Below are 22,083 nucleotides of genomic sequence, written 5' to 3'. Positions count from 1 at the left end.
TTAATCATTGGTTACATTGCTATGGTTAAAAGACATATATATACATATGGACTGAAAACAAAAGAGAAAATAGGGTGGAGACAACAAAGAACAGGAAGTTCATTAGTGAATGAAAATCCTCCTGAGGATAATTGCTCAGTAATATGCATAAACTAAACTTATGTGCATGGTATGCTGGCAAATTAAGTACACCATTAGAAAAAAGTATCAAAAAATGTGCATTAAATCATTGCAAAAATTGAGACCATTGGGAATGCGGGAGTTAAGTTTAAGAATCCATGAGGCTTCTCTGGCTAGGAGAAGCTTGCCTCTATCTCCTCCATGTATTTGTCTTTGCACCTTGTCTATACCCATAACTTTAAGGCTAAGTGCCCACGTTGCGGAACTGAAGCATATTTTTTACGCTTCTCCCTGGCGGGAAAATCGCATGCGGATTTTACATGCGGTTTTCCCGCCAGGTAGAAGCGTTTGTGAGGCGTCTTTGCAGCGTCTTTGCATGCATTTCCGCATGCGGGTTATCAAGCACTTCTCCAAGTGATTTAAGCATCACTTGGAAAAGTGCTTGACAACTTGTTCACACTATATAAATCCATGCAACCGGCATGGATTTATATAGTGTGACCAAGTAATAGTTAAAAAAAAAGAATCAGAATGGTAAAAAAAATAGAGTTTATACTCACCTACCGATGCATTCTCTGCCCCGTCCGGAGTCTTGAGCGGCTCACGCTGTTGTGTGCAGGACCTGCAGTGACGTCATTGAGTCATGTGATGGGTCACATGACTCAATGACGTGGCAGGTCCTTCACACAACAGCGCGACGGAGGGAAAACATCAGAAGATAAGTATAAACTTTCTTTTTTCTTTTTTTTTTTACAGGTTCTTTGGTACCCAGGTCTGGATGAGAGTCTCCTCTCCTCCAGACTTGGGTACCATCCGCACATTGATTCCGCATGCGGAAACGCAAAATTAATGAACATGCTGCGGATTTTTGACCGCAGCATATACGCTGCGGAAAAATCCGCAGCATGGGCATTGACATTGCGGAATGCCATTGGGGACCATGGGGTGCGGATATACATGCGTTTTACAAGCGTTTACGCTGCGGAAATTCCGCAGCATATACGCTTGTAATACGCAACGTGGGCACGCAGCCTAAGTGTGGAAAGATCACCACAGTGAAAATCAGCGAAATGTTTGCTGAGCCCTGACATGGAGGACTCACTGCATTAGGATTCGGAGTCGCTCCAGCAACATTCTCAGCGATGCGTCTTTTGAGCATGCAGGTTACGCCTAAAGAAAATTGCAAATTTTAATTATGGAGAGGAATTCACTGCTGAATGGAACAGCATTCTGTCCCAATCGTCATGCAAACTAATGCAACTTATTATCAAGGAAGAAAACAAAAGCTGAGTAAATTGGAAGAACAAATCACCACATTACAGGAGTCACTTAAAGAACATGTGAATTCAACAAATTTTAAAGAATTTAATGAAAAACTTCCCAAACATATTAATTCTGTGGAGGAAACTATTACTGATGTGAAGAGGAAAAAATTTGCTTGTGATTGTGCAGATTATGAGTCTAACCAGGTTTACACCTGGAAATTGCACAAACTGAAGTCAATCCTTAAAAAAACTCCAGCACCAAAATTGAAAACTCAGGTTGGATTTCCACAGGCTGATTTGGATGCAGCAGGAGAATTTACAGATTACTCCCTATCACCTGATCAGTCTCCTGCTGAAAATCATGATATTTCCAAAAGAAACCTGTCAAAAATACGGGGCTTCATAGAGCGAGAAGGAAACACAAATCCGCAAAAAATCGGAGGTATCCAACCAGAAAATTAAAATCAACAATGAGGAGGTTGCTGTAGTTAATCTCTCTGCGAATATTATTTCTCTGTCCCAATTACGGTTATTAAGCAGAGGAAGTAAATTTATTCCTACAACTAGAGCAAATCTATTTGAAACTATCAAGGATGTCAACAGATTTGTAAGATCTTTGACAGTCAAGAGACATTTCTTTGCAGAGAACAGGGATAAAGAACAACATATTGTGGATTAATCTTTCTCCACAGCACCCCCCAATGACCTTTCTAGGAATTTACTTGAACAAATATCAGTAAAAACCTTGGAATCTTTGGATGCTGATTTTGCAACAGATATACCAAAAGACTCATTCACAACATTGTTTCCAAATCCACTATTCTATCCATTAGCCTCAAGAACACCTGGGATGTACAGTTTTCAAAATATCATTGAAAGAGAACTCATAAAAATACTGGATAGTGAATCAGTCACAACGGATAATCTGACCACCAAAGAACGACAAGCACTGAAATTGTTAAACAATGACAATATTATCATTAGATCGTCCGACAAAGGTGGTTCTCTTGTAATCCTTGATAAGGCATTATACATGAGAGAAATTAACTCCATGCTATCGGATGTAAAAACCTATAGTAAACTAGCTGAAGATCCAACTAGTCACGTAAAAGGAAAATTGGATTTTATCCTAAGAGGAGGCTTGCAAAAGGGATTCATTAATCAAAAATTGTATGAATACCTATTAACTGAGTCACCAGTGTGCCAAATACTGCACGCCCTTCCTAAACTGCACAAAGAAACATTTCCACACCCATTCCGCCCCATTGTGGCTGGAATTGGTTCACTTACCGAAAGAACTGCCGCATGAATTGATCAGCTACTACAGCCTATAGTTTTGGCCACTACAGGATATATCAGGGATAGCGAGCATTTATTATCTGCTGTGAAATCTTTTGAGTGGGAATGTAATGATAGATGGGTTACCACAGATATTGTGTCATTATACACTAGCATCCCGCACCATCTCTCATTACAATCTATCTCCTATCACCTTAACAATACCAATCTCTATACAAAATAATTACATTATTTTATACTAAATTTGATACAATTCTCACTTGAAAATATTTTTTTTTACTTCAATGGAGATTTTTTTCTGCAAATCTGCGGTTGCACCATGGGTGCGTCTTTTTCCCCATCATTAGCTAATTTATATGTAGCTTGGTGGGAATTATTTCATATTCACACTCTCGACAATCCTTTTTTGCCTTACATCAGGTGGTATGCCAGATATATTGATGATGTCCTCATGATCTGGCGTACCCCTGATGATGAGGCACTTTATATGCTATCCACGTTTCTACAGTTTTTAAATGACAATACATTTAATTTACAATTTACCATTAACATCTGTCAAAATGAGACCGCCTTTTTGGATGTATATTTAACTGGAGACAGCAGCAATGACTGCATCCACACATGTCTGTACAGAAAACCAACCAGTGGCAATGCGACGCTGATGGCAAACAGCTGTCATCCAGCACATACTATTAAAAACTTACCACTAGGTGAACACATTAGAGCCAGACGTCTATGCTCTACGGATGAGAGCTATATTCATGAATGTGACTTACTGAAGCGCAGGTTTAAACATAGAGGTTATTCAAATGCGCGTAATATAGCCTTTCACAAAACACAAACATCTTTACTGGAGAATAATACGGTATGTAAGAGAAATAAACAAGTTACTTTCTCCACAGCTTATAGTACAGACTACCAGGCTATTACAGATTTAATTCGGAAATATGCTTGTATATTACATCAGGACAAAGCACTTCAGAGTATCCTTAAGGAAGGAATTCATTTTGTTGCTAAAAAATTCCCCAATATAGGAAATTTATTATCTCCAAGTTTTTTGTCCACCAAAAGCCCAAGGTCAGACACATGGCTTCATATTAATGGATCCTATAAATGTGGAGGCACCAAGTGTAGTATTTGCAAATTTATGTTTAAGACCCAAACATTTACTGACAGTGCAGGCGAAATATATAATATTAAGCACTTTATGAATTGCTCTAGTACATATGTCATTTATCAAGCACTGTGCACAAGTTGCAAATTTTTTTATGTGGGTTGCACCAGCCGCATGCTCAAAAGGCTAATGTTACTGGAGGACTCCGAATCCTAATGCAGTGAGTCCTCCATGTCAGGGCTCAGCAAACATTTCGCTGATTTTCACTGTGGTGATCTTTCCACACTTAAAGTTATTGGTATAGACAATGTGCAAAGACAAATAGTGGAGGAGATAGAGGCAAGCTTCTAGCCAGAGAAGCCTCATGGATTCTTAAACTTAACTCTTGCATTCCCAATGGTCTCAATTTTCGCAATGATTTAAGTTTAATTTCTGCATACTACTAAGCAATCATCCTCAGGAGGATTTTCATTCACTAATGAACTTCCTGTTCTTTATTGTCTCCACCCTATTTTCTCTTTTGTTTTCAGTCCATATGTATATATGACGCGCCCCCTGGGCCTGTGCTGCTTCTGCTGCGCAGGGGGATACCCGGAGCCGGATCTGCTGGGGATAGTAGTCCTCGTGGCGGTGACCCGGTCCGTGCCCAGGGTGTCAAACTAAGCGGCGGAGTTTAGTATAAGATGTTATAGTGTTCGACTACGCCACCCGTTGAATGCGGTTATGAAACCGCCGCTGCAGGGCAGACCGCTGAGGCCGGTGGTACGGTTGTGCAGCGTGGATAGTATAACCCCCAACGGGAGGGGTATGGCCTCAGGGCAGCGGACGTGGATGATGGGGATAGTAGAATTGCTCGCAGGCACCAGGAACCACTCAGAGACGGTGCGGTGTAGTTCAGGGTCTTTACTGGTGGCAAAGGTAGACCCTCCCGGAAGTACTGGCTAGCGATCGGGGCCTGGTCAGTCCGTGAGCAGATAGGATCTCCCCTGGCCAGGCGGAGTTGTAGGCCTCCCCACTAATTGTACTCTTCCTGGCTACCTTGCTAGAAGCGGGTAAAAGTAGCCCACGTCCCTGAGTGTACCGTGTGGTGCTCACCCGTATGGCCGGTGACTCGGGGCCTTCTGGTAGCCTCCGCTCCACGACAGCGGTGCTGGTCCCTTGCGTGTGACCGTGCCTTCGGGTTTCTTTGCCAGAGGACCTGAAATCCCCTGCCGGTCGGTTTCTGCTGCTGGGTATGGCTCAGTCCCCACAGCTTCGGACTCCGTGTCCGGTGAGATCTCTTCAGTCAGGACGAGCTCTACAGCTTCCAGTCTCTGACCCCTTTTATCACTGCTCCCACAGAGCTCCTGATCTTGCTCTCCCTGTATCAGCTCCACTCCAGACCAGACTGTGTCTCTGTCTGTGACTCCTCTTCTTCTCCCTAACCCCGCCTCAGCCCCAGTTTATATAGGGGAAGTTCTTCCCCTCCCAGGACTGGGCAGGAGATGTTGCATGCTTAGGATTCCTGACCAGGAGACCTCCCACCTGCTCACAGACGTAATATTGCTATTACTGTGGTAACCAGACCCCTGGGGTTCCACATTCCCCCCTAGTAAAATTTAGTACTCCGGGACTAAACATATTTTTGAAAACATAACAGGGTATAAACAGGAGCAATACAATAAGGAAAAACACATTAGGGTGGTCACGGCGTGTCCGCAACCGGGTGCAATTTTTGAAGCAAAAAGGGTGTCCATTTCACCAAAGAACAGGGAGCCGTAACCAGGTAGGGGTCTGTTCTGCCCCGAGTCTTTAACAGTCTTTAGTCCGTTCCTGGGTTACGCTCCAAACATATATACAACAGAGTTCCGGTTAATCCACAAAAGACACCTATAAAATAACTAGAAAAAAACATAATTATTTACAAGCAACAGTAAACAGGTAAATACCAATAAAACAGTCTGAACACTTTAGATCCTCCAACGTACGGGCAACTGGCCTCTAGTGGCCCTAGTAGACCTACGGAGCTTACTGACCGGTCCTGAGCTACAGGGTGTAGGAGCTGTCAAAGGTAAGCTGAGCAGCTGTCTACGGACTCTTTGGCTCACTAGGGGCACGGCAGGCTCACTATAAGCAGAGGGTCGATTCTCCTGGTCTGCTTGTGTGGGGTCTTCTGCCTCCTGGACCGGTTGCTCTTCCAGCTCTACCTGTTTTTCCGTAGGCACTTGGGATGCTGGCTGGAGGAAGGTGAGGACGGGTACCACAACAGCGCCATTTACTTGTGTCCAAGACTGAGGGAAGTCTCCGAGTACAGTACTGACCATCTCTTCCCTTTCCTCTGCGGGTCGAGGGTTTTCGTGATCTTCTTCAGGGTTTCGTAGTTGCTCGGGACACTTCTTCAGGTGATCTCGGGAGACAATGGCTGTGGTTTCTCCTCCATCCTTACTGATTGTGCAGATTTTTGGGTTTTCATGGCTTGATGGCAGTACGGTGTACGGGTCCTTCTCCCACTGGTCGTCCAACTTGTGGAGCCGTCTTTTCCTCTTCAAGACCTGCTCTCCAGGTACCAGGGGAACAGCGGGAGCATGCTGGTTGTAAGTCTTCTCCTGTCTTTCTCTTGCTTGACAGAGACTTCGCTCAACGCTCTCCTGTACTTTCCGGTACTGCTGCTGCCTCTCTGTGTCCCAGTCTGCTTCTGGTGAAGTGTCCTCGGGTGTCAGGACTCCCATATCCAGATCAACAGGCAGCTTACCAGGTCTTGCTCTCATTAGGTAAGCCGGGGTACAGTTGGTAGAACCTACAGGGATGTGGTTGTATAGGTCCACCAGATCAGGCAGTTTCTCAGGCCACAGACTGCGTTCTTCCAGGGGCAATGTTTTCAGAAGGTCTATCACCACCTGGTTCATCTTCTCGCAGAGTCCATTGGTTTGCGGATGATAGGGTGTTGTTCTTATCTTCCGGAAGCCATACAGAGTGCAGAACTCCTGGAAGACTTCCGCTTCAAAGGCAGGTCCTTGGTCCGTCAGCACCTGCTCTGGGTATCCGTGTGGACGGCAGAAGTGCTGCTGGAAGGCTCTAGCTGCTGTTTGAGCCTTTAAGTCCTTGACGGGGACTACAACCAAGAACCGGGAGTAGTGATCCACGATGGTTAACGCATAGACGTAGCCACTTCTGCTGGGGGTCAGTTTTACATGGTCCAAGGCTACCAGTTCCAACGGCTGCCTGGTGACGATGGACTGCAGGGGAGTCTTCTGGCTGGCACGGTCCTTCCTTCTTAGGTTGCATGGGCCACAGTCTCTGCACCACCTCTCGATGGTTCCTCTCATGCCTACCCAGTGGAACCGCCCGCGCAGCAGGAACTCCAGCTTCTTCCATCCGAAGTGCCCAGCTCCGTCGTGGTATGCCTCCAGTACCATTGCCGCGTCTCTTCTTGGCACCACTACTTGCCAGACTAGTTCATGCGTCCGGGAGTTAACCATTCTGCGGCACAACTTCCCCTTGTAAAGGAACAGTCGACTCTTCTCAGCCCACAGTTGCTTGGTCTCCTCCGGAGCGTCTGGGTCAAGACGGGCATCTGGCTGAGTCAGCATCTCCTTCACCAGTCGGACGGCGGGGTCACTGTCTTGCGTTTCTGCCCAGTTGTAATGAGGTAAGGGGTTGAACGTAGCGAATTGCTTACCCCTTACACGGTGGGAATACTGGGTAGTCCCATGACGGTGAAACGCGGGGAGTTCAACTTCTTCCAGTTCCCCTGGATCTTCCCCTACGTCCGGTAGGTTTGGCATTCTGGACAAGGCATCCGCGTTGGTATTGGAGCGTCCTGCCCGGTATTTGATCGTGAACTCATAGTTGGACAGGCGAGCCATCCATCTCTGCTCCAGGGCACCGAGTCTTGCAGTGTCCAGGTGTGTCAATGGGTTGTTATCCGTGTACACGGTGAACCGGGAAGAGGCGAGGTAGTGCTTAAAGCGTTCGGTGACTGCCCACACCACTGCCAGGAACTCTAGCTTGAATGAGCTGTAATTCTCAGGGTTTCTTTCGGTAGGTCGCAGTTTTCGGCTGGCGTAAGCAATTACCCGTTCTCTCCCCTGCTGGATCTGGGACAGTACGGCTCCCAGCCCGATGTTACTTGCGTCGGTGTAGAGGATAAAGGGCTGGCTGTAATCAGGGTACGCCAGGATTTCATCCCCCGTGAGGGCCATCTTCAGCTGGCGGAAGGACTCTTCTTCCAGCTTCTCCCATCTGAAGGGCGGCTTCTGGTTCTTGGCCTTCCTGGACTGGCCTATCAGGAGGTCCTGCATAGGAGCTGCCTTTTTGGTGAAACCGGGAATGAATCTTCAGTAGTAGCCTACCAACCCGAGGAACTGCCGCACTTCCTTTACGCTGGAGGGTCTTGGCCATTCCTTAATCGCGGTGATCTTATCAGGGTCGGGGGCCACTCCGTCAGCACTCACCACGTGTCCCAGGTACTGCACTTTTGGTTTTAGCAGGTGACACTTCGACGGTTTCACCTTCAGACCGTAGTTTGCCAGGGCTTCAAACACCTCCGCCAGGTGTTTCAGGTGGTCCTCGTAGGTTTTGGAATAAACTATAACATCGTCCAGGTACAGCAGGACCGTCTCAAAGTTCCGGTGTCCCAGACAGCATTCCATCAATCGTTGGAAGGTTCCTGGTGCGTTGCAGAGTCCGAACGGCATGCAGGTAAACTCGCTAAGTCCCATCGGGGTGGTGAATGCGGTCTTCTCCCGGTCCGCCTCTGCTACAGGAACCTGCCAGTACCCGCTAGTGAGATCCAAAGTGGAGAAGAAGTTAGCAGATTTTAAAGCAGCCAAAGACTCCTCTATCCTTGGTAAGGGGTACGCATCTTTGTGTGTGATACGGTTGATTTTCCGGTAATCTACACACATTCTCATAGTGTTGTCTTTCTTTTTAACCAAGACTAGTGGAGCTGCCCAGGGGCTACAGCTATCCCTGATTACCCCAGCCTCCTTCATGTCTCTAAGCATCCCCTTGGCGTGTTGGTAGTGTGCAGGGGGTACGGGTCGGTATCTCTCCTTTATGGGAGGATGGTCTCCCGTGGGGATGTGGTGTTCTACCCCCTTTACTCGCCCGAAGTCTAGCGGGTGTTTACTAAACACTCTCTCGTACTCTCGAACCACCCGATAGACTCCCTGTTTCTGGTGTGAGGGAGTGGAGTCAGTACCCAAATGCAGTTGCTGACACCAGTCCTCCATTTGTTGCTTAGAGCCGTTACCTTCCTCTGGATAAGATGGAGGCAAGGGTTCCACGGACTGTACAGAATTTTGGTTGATGGTATACAATTTGGCTAGCGTAGCATACCGGGGCAGGTACACTTCCCTCTTCCCGATATTTATTATGCGAACGGGCACCCTCCCATGGCGTACATCAACCACCCCCCGTGCTATCAAAATGGTGGGCCTACTGTCTGAGTAGACGGGTTCTACCATTGCTTGGTAGTCTCTACCTCTGAGACCAATAGCTGCCCGGCACCAAATCATCATCTCACTTCTTGGGGGCATGGCAATAGTGAACGGGTCACACATTCTCACGCTACCTATCTCACCACCGGAGAGTTCCACTTGTTGCCGTCGCATCAGTGCCCGGATCTCTTTTTGGAGCACCCGCTGCTGACCGGAGCTGGCGTTCTTGGCAACCTGCTGTAAAATGAGAATCACCTCCGCAAGACAATTTTCAATCACATTAGTTCCTAGAGTTATATTTGGGTGACTCTCGCGCTTGTCAATGTCTACAATGATCAGTCCCTGTGCTGCCAGTTCGACTTTACCGATTTTAATGGTCATCTCTTTAAATCCGATCTGTGGCACGGGCTGACCATTGCTGGCGATGATACTCAAGTCGTCGTCTGGGTAGCGGGTTATATCCGAGTCATTCCAGTACTGCTTGAAGAGCACGTACTGGATGGTGGTGACCTCTGACCCGGTGTCAAGTAGGGCACTCATAGGAATGCCATCCAGTACCACAGGCAAGACTGGACGTCCTCCCACGTATTTGTCACGCCAGTTCGATGGGCCTGGTGATCTTATTCCTAGGGGTTGGCCCTCTACCCCAGGTTGTGCCAGTTTAAAGGACAGTACCTTGCCATATGTCCGGGTTGATTGCAGCGGCGGCAGATGGGTTGTCCGTCCTCGTTGTATCGGTCGCTGGGTCTTCCTCTGGCCGGTGGGGTCCTCCTTGGTCGGCGCCACGGGATATCCTCTGGTCCGGATGCCAGCTGGATCTTCCCTGGAGTAGAAACCTGTAAAGACTGCACAGTTCGGGTTAGCGCGGCAACGCTTTTAGTTAGCTCTTGGACCTGATGGTGCAGGTCTGTAGCCGGGTCATTGTTTAAAGCCTGCGCATCAGCTCCCACAGGCCCTGCCGACAAGGGCGCCGTCTCCTGGTGGTAAGTGGTAGCAGGGCGTTTGTGGGTCACAGCGCCACCTGGTGCCGGTTCTCGGAGCACCCGGATGGCTCTGTCCTTGAACTGTGCAAAGTCCAGATGAGGGTCCTGTAAGGCCATGGCCTGCAACTGGGTTCGGTGGGCATTACAATGTAGACCCTCTATAAATTGTTCAGTCAACAGTTTGTCTTCGTTTCCCACGCCGTCAGGGTCGGCCTGCTTAATGGCTCTCAGGGCCTCTTGTAGGTTTAGCGCATAGTCCCTTATATTCTCATGTGCTCGCTGCTTGCACCCGTAGAATCTAAGCTTGATCTCGGCTGAGGTACGGGTATCAAAGGTGTCCTTCAGCCGGGCTAGTATCTCTGCGACAGTCCTCCTCCTCCCAAGTGGCCAGGACTTTACCTCCCTTTGGGCTGCCCCTGTTAATTAAGCCACCAGGATGCTCACTTTTTGCTCTTCTGTGAGGGGGTACACCTGGAAGAGGCTATCCAGCCTTTCTCTGAAGTCATTTAGGGTATGTGACTCCCCTGAGTACTGGGGTAGCCAGGCTGCCCCCGGGATGTAGGGCATGGTGAAAGGCATGACCGCAGCAGCGGTGGTGCTGGCGGTGGCTGTGGCAGTGAAGCTCTCCTCCGTATCCGACATCCTCCTCCCCCCTAGTGGACCGTGGCCTACCTTGCGATGATCCTCTTCCGTAGGCCGCGGCTCCGCAGTGGATCGTCAGGGTTGAGGACCTTCCGTTGCGCTCCTGTGACGTCGGCGTCTGCTGGGTTCCTTCCAGGACCTTACGCAACGTCCGGACGTGAGGCGGGGCTTCAGTTCTCGCGCGCTTTCGGAGTCCACGCCCCTCTTCTTCCCGCGCGGCGTCCTCGAGATGGCGTCCAACGGCGGGAAAACTCCACGGATGGCGGGAAGAAGGCAAAAGATGGCGTCGGATGGCGGGAAAACTCCACGGATGGCGGGAAGAAGGCAAAAGATGGCGTCGGATGGCGGGAATCTTCACCACAGGTAACTTTAACAGTCTTTTTCAGGCACGCAGTACCCGGTGGTTGCGGGCACGAAATCCTGCCGACTACGCCAAAGTTGACGCGCCCCCTGGGCCTGTGCTGCTTCTGCTGCGCTGGGGGATACCCGGAGCCGGATCTGCTGGGGATAGTAGTCCTCGTGGCGGTGACCCGGTCCGTGCCCAGGGTGTCAAACTAAGCGGCGGAATTTAGTATAAGATGTTATAGTGTTCGACTACGCCACCCGTTGAATGCGGTTATGAAACCGCCGCTGCAGGGCAGACCGCTGAGGCCGGTGGTACGGTTGTGCAGCGTGGATAGTATAACCCCCAACGGGAGGGGTATGGCCTCAGGGCAGCGGACGTGGATGATGGGGATAGTAGAATTGCTCGCAGGCACCAGGAACCACTCAGAGACGGTGCGGTGTAGTTCAGGGTCTTTACTGGTGGCAAAGGTAGACCCTCCCGGGAGTACTGGCTAGCGATCGGGGCCTGGTCAGTCCGTGAGCAGATAGGATCTCCCCTGGCCAGGCGGAGTTGTAGGCCTCCCCACTAATTGTACTCTTCCTGGCTACCTTGCTAGAAGCGGGTAAAAGTAGCCCACGTCCCTGAGTGTACCGTGTGGTGCTCACCCGTATGGCCGGTGACTCGGGGCCTTCTGGTAGCCTCCGCTCCACGACAGCGGTGCTGGTCCCTTGCGTGTGACCGTGCCTTCGGGTTTCTTGGCCAGAGGACCTGAAATCCCCTGCCGGTCGGTTTCTGCTGCTGGGTATGGCTCAGTCCCCACAGCCTCGGACTCCGTGTCCGGTGAGATCTCTTCAGTCAGGACGAGCTCTACAGCTTCCAGTCTCTGACCCCTTTTATCACTGCTCCCACAGAGCTCCTGATCTTGCTCTCCCTGTATCAGCTCCACTCCAGACCAGACTGTGTCTCTGTCTGGGACTCCTCTTCTTCTCCCTAACCCCGCCTCAGCCCCAGTTTATATAGGGGAAGTTCTTCCCCTCCCAGGACTGGGCAGGAGATGTTGCATGCTTAGGATTCCTGACCAGGAGACCTCCCACCTGCTCACAGACGTAATATTGCTATTACTGTGGTAACCAGACCCCTGGGGTTCCACATATATATGTCTTTTAACCATAGCAATCTAACCTATGATTAAGGACCCCTGTTTGGTTCGAAACGCGTAAGGTCTGCCTTACATATGGAGCTTTTTTAATGGAACTAATAAAATGGACATTTTAACTTTACATTTCTTGTGATGGATACGGAGAAGATGCTGGAGTTTTTTTAAACTACTTCCTACTTTTCATCCATGTTCACCAACAAACCATCCGTTCCAGGGATCTTTCAACAGGGCAAAAATCAAAGTTCACCACCTAATATAACTAGTTTAACACAAAAAGAAGTACGCCTGCGTCTGAGAAAATTAAACATTGACAAATCCCCCGGCCCAGATGGTATTCATCCATGGATACTGAGGGAATTGAGGTCAGTAATTGACAAACCGCTGTATATCGTATTCTTAGACTCTCTTGTAACAGGGGTAGTGCCACAGGATTCGAGGATAGCCGATGTGGTACCGATATTTAAGAAAGGTAAAAAGGTGGATCCAGGTAACTATCGTCCGGTAAGTCTGACATCAGTAGTGTGCAAAGTTTTTGAGGGCATCATAAGAGATGACCTGCAGAGTTATATAGCAGAGAATCTAATATATAATTGCCAATCGGCTCTGTCACAGATTCCGGGGATTGTGTCGCTATCCCACAATCCACCGCGGCAGACGAACTGCGCCTCCACAATTGCCAAAAACGACACCGCTATTCCGTTGGGAGATCACCGGCGCTCAGCCAATGAGCAGCGCGGGATTCAAATCCCCCGCTCGGCTTTGGCAGGGGATTTGAATCCCGCGCCGCTGATTGGCTCAGCCTGCGGCAGCTTAGCCAATGTTCGGTGCCACGCGGCTTTGAGCGGCGTGGGATTCAAATCCCCCGCAAAAGCCGCGCGGCACCGCTCATTGGCTGAGCCGCCCTGGCCGCGCGGCTTTGGCGGGGGATTCAAATCCCACGCGGCACCGCTCATTGGCTCAGCCAGCGGGGGATTTGAATCCCGCGCCGCTCATTCAAATTCCCTGCCCCGCCGGCTGAGCCATTGAGCGGTGCCGCGCGGTATTTGCATCCCCCGCTAAAGCCGCACGGCACCGTTCATTGGCTGAGCGATGCTGCGCAGCTTTGGCGGGTGATTTGAATTCCGCGCCGCTCATTGGCTCAGCCGGGGGCGCTCAGCCAATGAGCGGTGCCGCGCGGCTTTGGCGGGGGATGCAAATCCCGCTCGCATCGGAACTATGCTGACCGCCATATTGGAACTCCCAAGTTATGGGTATTCCGATATGGCGGTCGGGATTCATATCCCCCGCCAAGCCGGCGCGGCACCGCTCATTGGCTGAGCGCCCCTGGCCTCCACTGCCAGTGAGCGTCGCGGGATTCAAATCCCCTCCAGCTGAGCTGAGCCAATCAATCCCGCGCGGCACTTCTCATTGGCTGAGCCTCCCGGCGGCTGAGCAAATGAGCGTTCCGCGCGGGATTTGAATCTCCCGCCAAGGCTGGCGACCAATCAGCTACTAGCGGTATTGGCGCCAGATTTGAATACTGCTAGCAGCTGATGTGATTGGTCGCCAGCCTTGGCGGGAGATTAAAATCTAAGGATACACAGATGTTCATTTCACCGCACTCCCGATGCAATAGCATCGGGCCTATTTCTAGTAATATAATAAATGATAATCAGCACGGATTCATGAAAAATAGGTCATGTCTAACCAGCATGTTGAGTTTCTATGAGGAGGTAAGTGCAAATCTGGATGTTGGTAATGTGGCTGATGTGATTTATCTGGACTTTGCAAAGGCATTTGATACTGTACCATAAAACAGCCTTATGCTGAAGCTACAGAAGCAGGGACTTGAGGGAACTATATGCACATGGGTAAGGAATTGGCTAAATGACGTCATAAATGGGATGTTCTCTAAATGGGATATAGTTAGCAGTAGGGTGCCACAGGGATCTGTGCTAGGACCGATTCTTTTTATCCTCTGTATTAATGACCTTGGGGATGGGATTGAGAGTAAAGTGTCAGTGTTTGCTGATGACACCAAATTATATAGGATATTAAAATCTGATCTTGACATAATGAAATTTCTGAACGATCTGGATAAGATGACTGAATGGGCAAACACTTGGCAGATGAGGTTTAATGTAGATAAATGCACCTAGGACGGAGTAATCCTATTGCTGAATACACATTAAATGGGAGTATACTCGGTGCTACAGAACAGGAGAAGGACTTGGGTATTCTGGTTACAAGTAAGCTGAGCAGCAGTACTCAATGTCAAGCCGCAGCTGCAAAAGCAAATAATATTTTAGGATGCATAGAAAGAGAATTAAAATCCCGCGATCCCAACGTACTATTGTCCCTTTATAAATCACTGGTGAGGCCACATCTAGAATATGGGATCCAGTTTTGGGCTCCACATTTTGAAAAGGATATTCAGAAGTTAGTCAGTTCAAAGGTGGGCAACTAGATTATTGCAAGGGATGGAATGATGAGAGGTTGAAAAAGTTGAGCTTGTTTAGCTTACAAAAATGACGCCTCAGAAGGAATCTCATTTACATGTATAAATATATGTGTGGTCAATGCAAAGGACTAGCACATGACTTATTCCTTCCAAAGACCATACTAAGGACCCAGGGGCACTCATTACGGGTGGAGGAAAGGCGATTCCGGCACCTAAACAGGAAAGGGTTCTTTACAGTCAGAGCAGTCAGACTGTGGAATGCCCGACCACAAGAGGTAGTGATGCCAGACACTATTAACAACTTTTAAAAAAGGTCTGGACGATTTCCTCGATACACATAACATTGTGGGTTATAGTTAACCCCTTTATCCCCCAAGGTGGTTTGCATGTTAATGACCCGGCCAATTTTTACAATTCTGACCACTGTCACTTTATGAGGTAATTCTGGAATGCTTCCACAGATCCCCCTGATTCTGAGATTGTTGTTTCGTGACATATTGTACTTCATGATAGTGGTAAAATTTCTTCGATATCACTTGATTTTTACTAGACAGTAGATAGAAAAATATTTAGATTTGAGAGTCCTCAGTGGTTGATATCTTTTTATGGCTAACTATGCCTGATGAAGAGGCCTGAGTAGTCTCGAAAGCTTGCAATCTGTTACCATCTTTTCAGTTAGCCATTAAAAGGTATCAACCACTGAGGAATCTCAAATCTAAATATTTTTAATTTTTACAACAAAATTTACAAAACCATTTTTTTAGGGACCACGTCACATTTGAAGTGACTTTGAGGGGGGCCTTTATGACAGAAAATACCCAAAAGTGACACCATTCTAAAAACTGCACCCCTCAAGGTGCTCAAAACCACATTCAAGAAGTTTGTTAACCCTTCAGGTGCTTCACAGGAATTTTTGGAATGTGGAAAAAAAAATGAACATTTAACTTTTTTCATAAAAATGTTACTTTAGACCCCAATTTTTTGATTTTCGCAAGGGCATCAGGAAAAAATGGACCCCAGAATTTGTTGTGCAATTTCTCCTGAGCACGCCAATACCCCATGTGTGGGGGCAAACCACTGTGTGGGCGCACAGCAGGGTTCGGAAGGGAAGCAGCGCCATTTGACTTTTTGAATGTAAAATTTGCTTGAATAATTAGCGGACGCCATTTTGCGTTTGGGGAGCCCCTGATGTGCCTAAACAGTGGAAACCCCCCCACAAGTGACCCCATTTTGGAAACTAGACCCTTCAGGGAACTTATCTAGATGTGTTGTAAGCACCTTGAACCCCCAGGTGCTTCACAGAAGTTTATAACATTGAGCCGTTAAAATAAATTTTTCACATTTTTCCTACAAAAATGTTTTTCAGCCTCCAATTTTGCATTTTCATAAGAGTAACAGGAGAAATTACATCCATGCAATTTGTTGTCCAATTTCTCCTGACTAAGCAAATACCCCCTATGTGGGGGAAAACCACTGTTTGGGTGTACAGCAGGGTTCGGAAGGGAAGGAACGCCATTTGACTTTTTGAATGTAAAATTTGCTTGAATAATTAGCAGACGCCATTTTGCTTTTGGGGAGCCCCTGATGTGCCTAAACAGTGGAAACGCCCCACAAGTGACTCTATTTTGGAAACTACATCCCTCCAGGATTTTATCAAGGAGTATAGTGAACATTTTGAACCCAGAGGAATTTGATAACATCATATTGAATAAGTTGTTATTAGTCTTGAGTGCAAGTGCTAACTACTTGAGTTTGCATCGGGTACTCGGGTATGAACCAAGTATCGCGGGTGCTCAAGTGACTTGCTCGAGTCCCCGCTCGCATGTTTCACGGTTATTAGACACCCAAAAGAAGACATGCAGGGATCGTTCTTGCATGGCAGGCAATCCGCACGAGGTTTTTTTGGCTCTATAACAGCTGCAAACCATACGGGCGAAGACTTGAGCATGTCATTCGACCACCCCCGATACTCTGTGCACACCTGAGCACCCGATGCAAACTCAAGTAGCGAAGACTTGTGCTCAACACTAATCATCATATCGTCATCATTTTTTTTCTTCTGAAAAAATCCTAACCTTAGTCCAACCCTAACCTTAGCCCAACCCTTTCCCTAACACCACCCTAACCCTAGCACAACCTTAACCCTACAGTTTATTTTTTACGCTGTTTCTCGTGCGGTATAAGTGATTAGATGACTTTATTTTTCGGGTTGGTGCGATTACAGCGATACCAGATTGATATCGGGTTTTTATGATTGACAGCTGTCACACACTAAAAAAACCTTTTTTTTTTTGCAAAGGCTAGTTTTTGCATCGCCATATTTTGAGAGCTATAATTTTTCCATATTTCTGTCGACAGATTCTTGTGATGGCTTGTTTTTTTGCGGGACAAGTTGACGTTTTTATTGGTACCATTTTGTGAGGTAAAACATTTTCCTGCCTGTTTTTAAGCAATGTTTTACTTCAAAGAAAGAATCATCTGTGATCCCCTGCTGTAATGTCTGTATACTCTTTTGCTTCCTCCCCTGCCCAGGAGCTGTGGTATGATCAGACCATGTTCTTGCACGATCAGACACCGCCATTACACAGTACACAGCAGGGGTACATTTACAGTTGTGATCAAAAGTTTACATACCCCAGCAGAATTTTTCCTTTCTTGGCCTTGTTTCAGAGAATATGAGAATTTTTCTCCACTCATGGTTATTGGTTGGGTGAAGCCATTTATTGTCAAACTACTGTGTTTTCTCTTTTTAAATCTTAATGACAGCCAAAAACATCCAAATGACCCCGATCAAAAGTTCACATACCCCATTTCTTAATACCGTGTATTTCCCCCTCTAACATCAATGACAGCTTGAAGTCTTTTGTGGTAGTTGTGGTGAGGTTCTTTAATTTCTCAGATGGTAAAGCTACCAATTCTTCTTGGCAAAAAGCCTCCAGTTCCTGTAAATTCTTGGGCTGTCTAGCATGAACTGCGCGCTTCAGATCTCCCCAGAGTGGCTCAATGAAATTGAGGTCAGGAGACTGAGATGGCCACTCCAGAACCTTCACTTTGTTCTGCTGTAGCCAATGATAGGTCGACTTGGCCTTGTGTTTTGGATTGTTGTCAAGTTGGAACGTCCAAGTACGTCCCATGCGCAGCTTCCAGGCTGATGAGTGCAGATTTGCCTCCAGTATTTGCCGATAACGTGCTGCATTTATCTTTCCTTCAACTTTTACCAAGTTTCCTGTGCCTTTGTAGCTCACACATCCCCAAAACATCAGCAATCCACCTCCCTGCTTTACTGTAGGAATGATGTTCCTTGTTGACCTCTCTCCAAATATAACGTTTATGGTTGTGGTCAAAAAGTTAAATTTTGGTCTCATCACTCCAATTTACCTTGTACCAGTAGTTTTGAGGCTTGTCTCTGTGCTGTCTGGCGTATTGTAGGCGAGATACTTTGTGGCATTTGTGTAGTAATGGCTTTCTTCTGGTGACTCGACCATGCAGCTCATTTTTCTTCAAGTGCCTCCTTATTGTGCATCTTGAAACAGCCACACCGCTAGTTTTCAGAGAGTCCTGAATTTCAGCTGATGTTATTTGTTGGTTTTTCTTTGCATCCCGAACAATTTTCCTGGCAGTTGTTGCCGAAATTTTTGTTGGTCTACCTGACTGTGGTTTGCTTTTTACAGAACCCCTGATTTTCCATTTGTTAATCACAGTTTGAACACTGCTGACTAACATTATCAATTCCTTGGATATTTTTTTGTATCCCTTTCCTGTATTATACAGTTCAACTACCTTTTCCCATAGATCCGTTGACAATTCTTTTGCTTTCCCCATGACTCACAATCCAAAAACATCAGTGGCTGGATGAAAGATGCAAGAGTCTGTCTGGATCCCAGAAACTCACTCAGCTTTTATGCACACACTGATTACAAGCAAACAGGTCACAGATGAAGATGTTACCTTTAGTCCAAGAAAGGAAAAATTCTGCCGGGGTATGCAAACTTTTGACCACAACCGTATAAGATTTTCTCAACACAGGGACATTTTATTTAAATACATTCAATTGTGGAAGTTATTATCATTCCAAGATCTATTGAGTAAAAATAACTTTTATTCATGGGAAAACCCCTTTAAGTTTCAGAAGTCTGTAGTCACATAGAGTCACTGCGGACTTTTGTGTTAAGCTTTGACCACCCCTTTTAATTCATTTTTTTTCTTTATGGCAATGGACTGGCATACTTATTTATGTTTTTAAGTTATGTCTGTACCGAATAATATGATCAGGTATCTGTCTTTTAAATTAAGACTTTAACCCCTTTAAAGCCCATGACGTACTAATACGCGTCTGTGCCTGACCCGTATTAGTACGTCATGACGATCGCGCGCGCACACAGGCTGTGCGGGCGCGATCGCTGCCGGGTGTCAGCTGATTGTCACAGCTGACACCCGATACTATGTGCAGGGAGCGGTCCTGCACCTGTCCCAGCACATTAACCCCCGCAATGCTGCGATCGAAGTCGAGGTCCATTTTTTCCTGTTACCCCTGCGAAAATAAAAAAAATTGGGTCTAAAGTAACATTTTTATAAATCAGCGGACCGAACCCCGTGATTATCTAACATAATTAGTAGTCAGGGTGTTCCTCAACATATCCATAAAGCCTACAAAAAATACAGAGTATCAACCCCAAAAACAAGCACAATCCAGAACAAGATTATAGTGCAAAATATAGAACATCTTTATTAATGAGACAAGATAAAATCGTATAGCAAGAATAAAAAAGATCACTCGGGGTAGGAATACACACATATACAGAGCGGCACATGTAAGTAGTCCAACAAATGGAAAGTCAGCCCTCTAGGCACATGTATTATATAGTATAAGTATATCTAGATACAGTTTAATATATTTCAAACATCGTAGACCTAATACATATGAACTAGGGGGCCTCCATATGAACCAATTAGATAGACGCATCTATAGGAGGGAGCCATATAAATAGTAAAAGGTTAAAGTTAAAGACGTATCAATAAAGTGAAAGGCTCACCCATAGAGTGCTGGTAAGGATCACTGGGTCCCTCTGAAGCCCCGACGCGCGTTTCGCGTAGCTTCTTCGGGGGGCTGTGGTTGTGGAGACCGATGGGCATCATTATATCTGTTTACCGGGTTAATACTCAGGTGACGCCGCTGATGTATGTGGCGCATGCGCAGTGACACGCGTCTCCCCGCGCCGCGTCACGTCCGGCCAGTTTCCCGAGGAGTATTGTGGGTAAGCACGTCACTATGACGCCGTTATCCACAACCCCATCGTACGGAAGCCCGACGGGACGCGGTTAGGGCGAGACCGCACCACGCATGCGCTGCTCGGCGGCCATATTGAACAAGGGCAAGAGTAAGGGCAAATATATAAAGATATATAGATAGAGCCAAATTGAACAACTAAAGGGCCAAAGATCCGATACAATAAGTAGTCAAACGGATCTATACACCAAGACAAGCATAGTAAGACCAAAATGTATTTATACAAATATATATCATAATACATATATAGTGTCATGACGTCTTGTTAGGTCCCATGTTGCATTTAGGAGGACGATTTCATATTAATCTGGATAGCAGATACCAATATATCCAATCATCCGGTATATGATGAAAACTGAATAATGATGACACCAAGATGCATGAGCTATAAAGAAAACATATAAAAAATTAAAATCCACATAAAACTACGAGGGAAAGAGATCTATAAAAATGAGGAAAAGCTGTTGAATTCATTGAGGCCACCAGGGGTCACCGTGTCCAGGATCGCCATCCAGCGGCATTCCAGCTGCGCCAAAATCTTTTTATAGTTACCACCTCTTGTACCCAGGTGTACCCGATCAATACCTCTAAATTTGAGGACAAAGGGGTCACAATTGTGGCGCAGCCTGAAGTGCCGCGGGATGGTTTTAAGTGTGGTTACGTCCAGGATATCTCGTGCTGCGAGTATATCCCTGACGTGTTCCCTCACACGGACCCGGAACTCTCTGGATGTAAGCCCCACATAATGTAGATCACAAGGACAAGTGGCCAGGTAGACAATGTGCGTGGAACTGCAAGAAATATAGTGTGTAATTTTGTATTCTTTACCACTATTAGAGGTGAATGATTTAGTGCGAACTATATTTCTGCAGGCCACACACGATCCACAGGGGTAGCACCCCCATTTCTGTTTACCGGCCCCAAATAAAGTAGGGGTAGGGACGGTGTAGTGACTCCTAACCAATGAGTCTCTCAGGCTTTTGCCCCTTCTCGGGGTCATCAGTGGTCTATCAGGTAGAATCCGACTGAGTGTTGGTTCAGTTTTGAGGATGGACCAATATTTGGTGAGAATGTTTCGTATCGCATACCAATGGCTGTTATAAGTTGATATAAACCTAATGGGAGGATCAGTCTCAGGTGGCTTCTTGATATTACTTAGGAGAAGGTCTCGCGGTGTTCCTCTCGCCCGTCTATAGCCTCTTTTGATGCACTATAATCTTGTTCTGGATTGTGCTTGTTTTTGGGGTTGATACTCTGTATCTAAAGTAACATTTTTGTGAAAAAAGTTAAATGTTCATTTTTTTCTTCCACATTCCAAAAATTCCTGTGAAGCACCTGAAGGGTTAATAAAGTTCTTGAATGTGGTTTTGAGCACCTTGAGGGGTGCAGTTTTTAGAATGGTGTCACTTTTGGGTATTTTCTGTCACAAAGACCTCTCAAAGTGACTTCAAATGTGATGTGGTCCCTAAAAAAATGGTTTTGTAAATTTTGTTGGAAAAATGAGAAATCGCTGGTCAACTTTTAACCCTTATAGCTCCCTAACAAAAAAAAATTTTGGTTCCAAAATTGTGCTGATGTAAAGTAGACATGTGGGAAATGTTATTTATTAACTCTTTTGTGTGACATATCTCTCTGATTTAAGGGCATAAAAATTCAAATTTTGAAAATTGCAAAATTTTCGCCAAATTTCCGATTTTTTCACAAATAAACGCAAGTGATATCGAAGAAATTTTACCACAATCATGAAGTACAATATGTCACGAAAAAACAGTCTCAGAATCAGGGGGATCCGTTGAAGCGTTCCAGAGTAATTACCTCATAAAGTGACAGTGGTCAGAATTGTAAAAATTGGCCTGGTCATTAACGTGCAAAACCACCTTGGGTTGTAAAGGGGTTAAAGAGAAAAAGAAAAGTCATGAGACAGACAAATGTCAGGATTAAGCTGTTGACTTGTAGTTTTTGGGCAGTATTTATTAGCAATCACACTGTCAGACATGACTTGACTGACTATCTGTAAAGTACAGTAACC

General features: G+C 46.5%; 1 protein-coding gene across 4 annotated transcripts in view; it reads left to right on the top strand.

Moving 5' to 3' along the window:
* SERHL2 (serine hydrolase like 2) overlaps positions 1-22,083 on the top strand; it is a 182,954-nt gene that overhangs the window by 92,158 nt on the left and 68,713 nt on the right. The window lies entirely within an intron of this gene.

The sequence above is a fragment of the Phyllobates terribilis genome, unplaced genomic scaffold, assembly GCF_046119375.1.
Source record: "Phyllobates terribilis strain yellow unplaced genomic scaffold, ASM4611937v1 Scaffold_8__6_contigs__length_399053987, whole genome shotgun sequence".
In the NCBI taxonomy this organism is placed as follows: Eukaryota; Metazoa; Chordata; class Amphibia; order Anura; family Dendrobatidae; genus Phyllobates; species Phyllobates terribilis.
The sequence above is the reverse complement of the archived record's forward strand: the minus strand, read 5'-3'. Positions and strand labels throughout refer to the sequence as shown.